Source organism: Zingiber officinale, chromosome 9B (assembly GCF_018446385.1).
Source record: "Zingiber officinale cultivar Zhangliang chromosome 9B, Zo_v1.1, whole genome shotgun sequence".
NCBI classification, from domain to species: Eukaryota; Viridiplantae; Streptophyta; class Magnoliopsida; order Zingiberales; family Zingiberaceae; genus Zingiber; species Zingiber officinale.
In genome coordinates this window covers 32,977,695-32,985,969 of record NC_056003.1, presented here as the reverse complement: position 1 = coordinate 32,985,969, position 8,275 = coordinate 32,977,695, and positions in this window count along the sequence as shown.

The following is an 8,275-nucleotide window of genomic DNA, read 5'->3' as shown; positions in this document are numbered from 1 at the left end:
ATTTCTGATTTTTCAGCTCTTGTCTGAAATTTCAGTTATGGAAGTGGTGTTTTTGGATTTCTAAAGGTTTGGAACTCTCAAAGACATTGTTGGTGCAATGGTCAAGGGGGAGTTGACCTTTAGGGGGAGTTTTACCTAATTGTCAAGAGGAGTTGACTTTTAGGGGGAGTTTGTACTCCTTAAGACTTTTGAGGATTAGTGATATGTGATTATCACTAAATTGATTGTTGAGTTTAGTATGGGGAAATTAAGAGTTTCAATGAAAGGTATGGGACTTTCATTAGGAAGAAATTCTTGACCTTGATACTCTCCTTTTTCTTTTTGATGTGTGTCAAAAAGGGGAGAGTGTTCATTGGAGAATTATTGGAGAACCCAAGTTAGGTTATCAGGTTAACCTAAGCTAGGGAAAGAATGTCAAGGAATGTTCAAGGAAGAACATTGGAATTCTTTTTGATGTATGTCAAAAAGGGGGAGAATTATTGGAGAACCCAAGTTAGGTTATCGGGTTAACCTAAGGGGAGAATGTCCAGAGAATGTTCAAGGAAAGAACATTGGACATTGGAAGATGATTGAAAACCTAAGTTAGGTTATCGGGGATATTGTTGATTAAGGTTTTGTCAAACATCAAAAAGGGGGAGATTGTTGGTGCAACCTTAGGTCAAGGTTGACCTGGTTGACCCGACTCGAGTTGACGTGACTCGAGTTGTATTTTGATGTTTGACTTGGGAAGATTGTCGGTGCAACCTTAGGTCAAGGTTGACCTAGTTGTGTTGTATGTTGATGTTTGACACTCGTGAGAGAGTTCTATTCTTGATGTGGGACAAGAATAGATGTTTGGGAGATTATTGGTGCAACCGTAGGTCAAGGTTGACCTGGTTGATCTGATTCGGGAAAAGTCCAAGTATGGAGACTTGGCACGGAAAAGTCCAAGCAGGGAGCTTGGCACTGGTAAAGTCCAAGTATGGAGACTTGGCATGGGAAAGTCCAAGCAGGGAGCTTGGCACGCGAAAAGTCCAAGTATGGAGACTTGGCACTGGAAAAGTCCAAGCAGGGAGCTTGGCACTGGTAAAGTCCAAGTATGGAGACTTGGCATGGGAAAGTCCAAGCAGGGAGCTTGGCACGTGAAAAGTCCAAGTATGGAGACTTGGCACTGGAAAAGTCCAAGTATGGAGACTTGGCACTGGGAAAGTCCAAACAGGGTTTTGGCACGGGGAAAAGTCCTGGTGAGTGAAGCCAGGCATTCGGGAAAATCCTGGTGAGTGAAGCCAGGTGAAAATCCTAGTGAGTGAAGCTAGGTGAATGGAAAGTCCTAACTGGGATGTTAGGCAGTGTGGAAAGTCCTGGTGAGTGAAGCCAGGCAGTGGGAAAGTCCTGGTGAGTGAAGCCAGGCAGTGAGAAAGTCCTAACTGGGATGTTAGGCAGTGTGGAAATCCTAGTGAGTGAAGCCAGGTGAAAGTCCTGGTGAGTGAAGCCAGGCAAGGGAAAATCCAGATGGATCAGGGATGATCGGACTTCTGGTGTTGGAAAGTCCAAGTAGGTCAAAAGGATTGACCGGACACTTGGCAGGGAGTTCTAGCAGGTCAAGGGAGTGACCAGATGCTAGGGATGAAGTACCAATAGGTCAAGGTTGACCGGATATTGGTTTGGAAGTCTTGGGACTTGGTTTGGGCAAAAACCAGGATCGGTCACCGACCGATCCAATGATACTGTTGCTCGATCGGTCCGTGACCGATCGACATCGAAGCTCTTTCGATTCTTGATCGATCGTGACCAATCGCAGCAACAGAGGCGGAAAGAAAGGCGGTGATCGGTCCAGCGCGATGCGGCGATCCAGGTCGTCCAGGGCGCGGCGGTACAGGTCGTCGCCCACACGCGGCAGCGTGGCGAGCACGAGCGCGGCGTCGTCCAGCGTGTCGGTCCACAGACCGATCAGAGTACGCACAGAAGGTTCTGTGCACTGACTGATCGGTCTGGGGACCGATCAGAGCAGGGCCTGATCGGTCCCTAGACCGATCAGGGTTCTAGCCGTTGCGACGCAACGGCTAGTTTCTTCGCTGTCTTCTTCGCAGGTATAAAGGAGTCGAGGGCTGCTGCTGCGCGAGGACTTCTTCCTCTTTCTTCTGACTACAGAGCTGCTGTTCTGGTGCTTGAGCTTTGTTGAGCTCTTCTTCGCAAGCTTCGCGTGAGCTTCCCCGACTGAAACAGCTGCTGCTGTTAGGGTTTTTGAAGCTGCTGCTTCATCCGGACTCCAGTCGACGAGAAAGCAAGATTGGTAGAGTGCTTGTGTATTCTTATTGTATTTCTTGCTTATTCTTTGTACTTGTACTCTTTGTTTGCTGTTGCAAACGTCTGTGGCGAGGTTTCTCCACCCACAAGGAGTATATTGTATTAGCCGGTTCTCCGGGGACTCATCCACCGACGGATTGACTGGACTCGTCCACCTTACGGACACGCCGAGGAGTAGGAGCCCTAATCTCCGAACCTCGTTACAACCTTGTGTTAAGGTTTGTATTCTTCCTTTCGTTTCTATTTGTATTTTCCGCTGCGCTAACCAATTGTAGGAAGAAACGAGCGATTTGGGGCGGCTATTCACACCCCCCCCTCTCTAGCCGAGTACGAAGGATCCTAACAAAGAGAAATGAGTATCTCTCAGGCTGACGACGTACCCTATCAGACCTGCGAAGAGGTATGTCTACTTGAACTGGTTGTTGTTCCTCAACTCTTTGTGAAACAACATCATCCACAACACTTTGTGGTTCCAGTTCAACTTCCATCGAGACTTCAGTGCTATTGTTCGCATCTTGAACTTCTTCAAGATTGAACGTGCTCCCACTAGTCTTTTTAGAAACAAAGTCCCTTTCTAGAAAGACCCCAGTCTTTGCCACAACTACCTTGTGCTGACTGGGAATGTAGAAGTAATATCCCTTAGTTTTCTTGGGATATCCAATAAAGTAGCACTTGTCGGATTTGAGTCCTAACTTGTATGAGACTTGACGTCGAACGTAAGCCTCACAACCCCAAATCCTCATGAAAGACACATGGACATCTCTCCCAGTCCATATCCTATATGATGTCTTTATCACGACCTTGGATGGAACTCGGTTGAGTATAAAAGCTGCCGTGTCTAGAGCATAGCCCCAAAGGTATGTCGGAAGATCTGTGTGACTCATCATCGATCGTACCATATCTAATAGGGTACGATTCCTCCTTTCGGATACACCATTCCACTGTGGTGTTCCAGGAGGAGTGAGTTGGGATAGAATCCCACACTCAGCTAGATAGTCACGGAACTCATGGCTAAGGTATTCTCCACCTCGATCTAATCGAAGTATCTTAATACTCTTGCCAAGCTGGTTCTGTACTTCATTCTTGAATTCTTTGAACTTTTCAAAAGATTCAGACTTGTGTGTCATCAAGTACACATAACCATATCTACTGAAGTCATCAGTAAATGTGATGAAGTACCTATAACCGCCTCTAGCAGCGACATTGAAAGGGCCACATACATCACTATGTATGAGTCCTAACAAATCAGTCGCTCTCTCGCTGTGCCTACTAAAGGGAGTCTTGGTCATCTTGCCTCGTAGGCATGACTCGCATACCTCATACGATTCAAAATCAAATGAGTCCAGCATACCATCCTTATGGAGCTGGGATAAGCGCTTGTCATTTATATGACCTAAGCGACAATGCCAGAGGTAGGTTTGGTTCATGTCGTTTGACTTGAACCTCTTGGTATTTATGTTATAGATAGGGCTCTCAAGATCTAGAATATAGAGTCCATTTATCAGAGGTGCACTACAATAGAACATATCATTTAAAAAGACGGAACAACATTTGTTCTTTATTGTAAATGAGAAACCTTTCTTGTCCAAACAAGAAACTGATATAATGTTCTTAGTTAATGCAGGCACATAACAACAATCGACTAACTCTAGTACAAGCCCAGAGGGCAGAGATAGAAAGTAAGTCCTTACAGCAACAGCATCAACCCGTGCTCCATTGCCTACTCGTAGGTCCACCTCGCCCTTTGTCAATGCCCTGCTATTTCTCAGCGCCTGCACATCAGTACAAATATGAGAAGCACATCCAGTATCTAATACCCATGATGTAGAAATAGATAGATTGACTTCTATAACATATATACCTGAAGTGGAAGTCTCACTTCACTTTTTCTTAAGATCCTCCAAGTATACCTTGCAGTTCCTCTTCCAGTGCCCAGTCTGACCGCAGTGGAAGCAGGTAGCATCCTTGGCGACCCCTCCTTTAGGCTTCAGGGCCTTGCCTTTGCCCTTGGCTTGGGACTTTCCCTTGCCTTTGGGCTTGCCCTTGCCCTTATGTTTCTGAACCATCAGAACAGTGTTGGGCTTAGCCTTCTTAAGGTTCAGCTCAGCAGTTCTTAACATGCTAAGCAGCTCGGGCAGTGGCTTGTCAATCTCGTTCATATTATAGTTTAGAACGAATTGACTATAGCTATCCGGTAAGGATTGCAAGATCAGGTCAGTGGCCAGCTCTTGGCCAAGTGGGAACCCCAACCTTTGTAGGTTCTCTATGTACCCAATCATTTTGAGTACATATGGGCCTACAGGAGCCCCGTCTGACATCTTGCTTGAGATCTCAAATCTCTAATGCCTCGCTTGACCTTGATACAGTTGACGAAGATGTTCAACCATATCGTAAGCGCCCATTAACTCGTGTTGCTTCTGAAGTTCAGAGTTCATGGTCGCGAGCATTAGACAAGACACATCTAATGCGTCATCTTGATGCTTCTTGGAAGCATCTCGGTCAGCTCGCGGGGCAGTGGCAGGAGGAGTCTCCGGAATGGGCTGCTCCAGAACATACAGTTTACGTTCTTGGGTGGGAACTATTCTCAGGCTCCTGTACTAGTCCAGGAAGTTTGCTCCGTTGAGCTTGTCCTTCTCGAGGACAGATCGCAGGGAGAAGGTGTTCGTATTCGACGTCATGGTAATCTACAACAGAAATAAATATCATATTCTTAATCATTTAATTAGGCCTTTAACTAAATGATGCTCCCACTGAATTCTATAATTCATGTGGGACAAGATCTACATCATACTAACCCTTGAGTTAGCTTTGGCTAATACACCCAAGACTTAGTATGATCGGTAGGTAACGATTACCAATTACATCTCTATGCAACTCTTGTTTATAGGATCAATATCCGCATTTATATTAAAACTCGAGTTAGCTTTGGCTAATACGCCCGAGAGTTAATATAAACGTGATTTTGTCCTACCTTTCCAACCGTTGGAAGAATGCCTATAGTTGTACTCGATCCAACCGAGTAAACTAGGAATACTCAATCTAATTGAGTTGTACTCACCCATGCGTTGATAGGCGGGACCAAGATTGTCCCTCCGTACCCTACCAAGATAGTATGTGTTGCTCTGCTTTGGCAGATTCAACAACAACATGCGATCGAGGTAGTGGTAGGTATCACGGCATGGTAGGCATTACGAGTTGACGCGTTTTAGATCTAATCTAAATGATGATGCGTATCATATACTCGATAGATCTAATCTTATCGAAGGGTGCATCATGTGCACGATTTAGATCTAATCTAATCGCTAGGCACTAATTAACTACTTAATTAAACATGCATCACATACATATAAGCAATTAATTAAATTATTTGGTGATTGTGTCATGACCCTACTACGATCTTCTCAAGCCAATGAGAAGATCGGATGGTCAACCTAAGGTCAACAACTTCTCAAGCTTCTTCCTTTGACCACCTTGTGTTGCTCGCGCCCTCCTCGTAACTCCGTCTCGTGTGGACCTTCCACCGCTTCAAAATTTCATTACAATTTTGAAACTCGAGTTACATTCGAGTCTAAATCTAATTTACAACCAGAATATAAGAGAAAGGCACGACACGCAGGTCGTGAAAATAAAAAAATAAAAATAAATACAGCACGCACATCACATAACGGCACGCAGGCCGTATTATGAATTACAACACATTTCCAAATCCAATTTGGGTCGTTTGGGCCATGACTATCACAAAATTAATATATAATTCTAAATTATATATTTTTCATAATTTTATGTAATTTTTATAATTTTTTTTTTACAATTTTATGAGTAAATTTTTCCCGGCGGTCCCGTTTAGCGTTTTCGGGCGCAATCGCGGAACGAATCCCCTTGCGGGGCCAGGGGCAGCGCCCCTACCCGCGATCTAACCATCATGAGGATTCCATTGCGATCTAATAGCACCTTAGCCCGCTGTCCCAAAAAGATTTGGGGCGAAACCAAGCCGTTTTGGAAAAATCTTCCAGGTAGCGGAAGCCTACAAGTGCCGAAACACTTGTGCTTCGCTTCTACGAGAAAAATACCCATTAAAACTATAAAAACATGAATTTACAGAAAATTTACAGATCTATATTTTTCATAAAAATACGAATCTAAACTCGTACTCGCTTCGCACGTGGCTCTGATACCACTATTGGGTTATCGGGCCGCGAAAACCGCGTTTTCGCATCGCGGAAACCCCGAATCACCCATGCCACTGGATCTCGTGCGAAGGATAGATTTCAAAATTTAAATACGAGTACGAGTTTACTAAAACTTAGATCTACTCCTAGATCTACATGGAAGAGATCTATACCTTCGATGCGTGCCCTTTTCGTATCCCGCTCGTCCAAGATTCGTCGGATCTCGAAAGTATCAAAGATAGATACTTCTCTATACGTATCCACACGAACACACTAGGTGGAGATGACCAAAAGAAGGTGTGCTAGCACCTTATGGGATTCGGCCAAGGAAAGGAGAGGGAGAGCAAAAAATGGCTAGAGGAAGGAGATGAAGTGAATGCACATGAATGAGAAAATGAATGCACATGAATGAGAAAATGAATTCACATCCACAACAAAAGGTGGCCGACCACTTTCCCAAGTGTAACCCCCATTTTTGCATTAAGTGTGGCCATTAAGAGATTTGTAACCTCCATGAGGTGGCACACACATGTACTAAACATGATGGTGTGGCACCTCATCATTGGCCACTTAATGCCAACTCACCAATGAGGTGGCATGAAGTCAAGTCAAACTTGACTCTTCATCTTCCTCTCAAGTCAAGTCAAACTTGACTTAATCTCTCTCATGGTTGATCTAATCCAACCATTTAATTCAAGCCAATTTAATATAATGAATCTAATTCATTTAATTAAATTGATTCAATGAGTCATAATCTAAATTAGACTCATTAAACACATGAATCAGCTTGAGTCCAACTCAAGTTAGCCCAATTAGGATTACTCTTAATCCAATTTGATTCATCAAATGAATCTAATCCTCTTGGTTCATCATATGAACCTAATCTCCATCTAATTGTCCTTAGTGTGTGACCCTATAGGTTCTTGTAACGTTGGTAATGCCCCTAAACCCATTTAGGAGCATAAGTAATGAGCGGTATCTAGCAACACATCATTACTACCCAATGTTACAAGAATGTTGAGATCCAACATCACCTTGTGACTACTAATTGTGACTCCTCAAAATATATATGACAAGTGTCCTTCTATCATAGACATCTAGATTGATCAGTATGAGGCATAGACCGTGTCATCCTCTAATCAATCTAAATCTTGAACTCCAAGTAGACTCACTAAATCAAATGAGCTCAATATCCTATATTGACTCATTTGGGCATGGCCATGCACTTCATGGTCTCACTCTATCAAGAATATCGATGCCACTCCCGTCATATAGGAGGGATAGATCCCATCTACATCACTCACATCCCTATGCATAATTCGTTACATACCCAGTAATCGCCTTTATAGTCCACCCAGTTACGGGTGACGTTTGACGAAACCAAAGTACATAACTCCTTATGTAGGGATCCATGGTGACTTCAGGTCTAAGGACTAGTAGTCATTCTAATAGCCACATGAGAAAGTATATGACACTCATATAACGATCCATGATACTTTCTCATGGCGGGTCATTCAGTATACATTCTCTAATGTATACCCATGTGTCAACTTGATATCTCTATATCCATGACTTGTGAGATCAAGTCATCGAGTTGACCTACATGCTAGTCTTATTGCATTAACATTGTCCCTGAATGTTAATACTCGACTAGGAATGATTAAGAGTAGTGTTCCCTATATCATCTCACTATCAGTTCAACTAACCGATTGATATAGGTGAGAACTGTCTACTCAAGGACGTTATTATACTTAATTTATTTGACCCCAATACAAGTAAGTATAATAACCAAAAACCAAATGCCTTTATTTATATAGAAT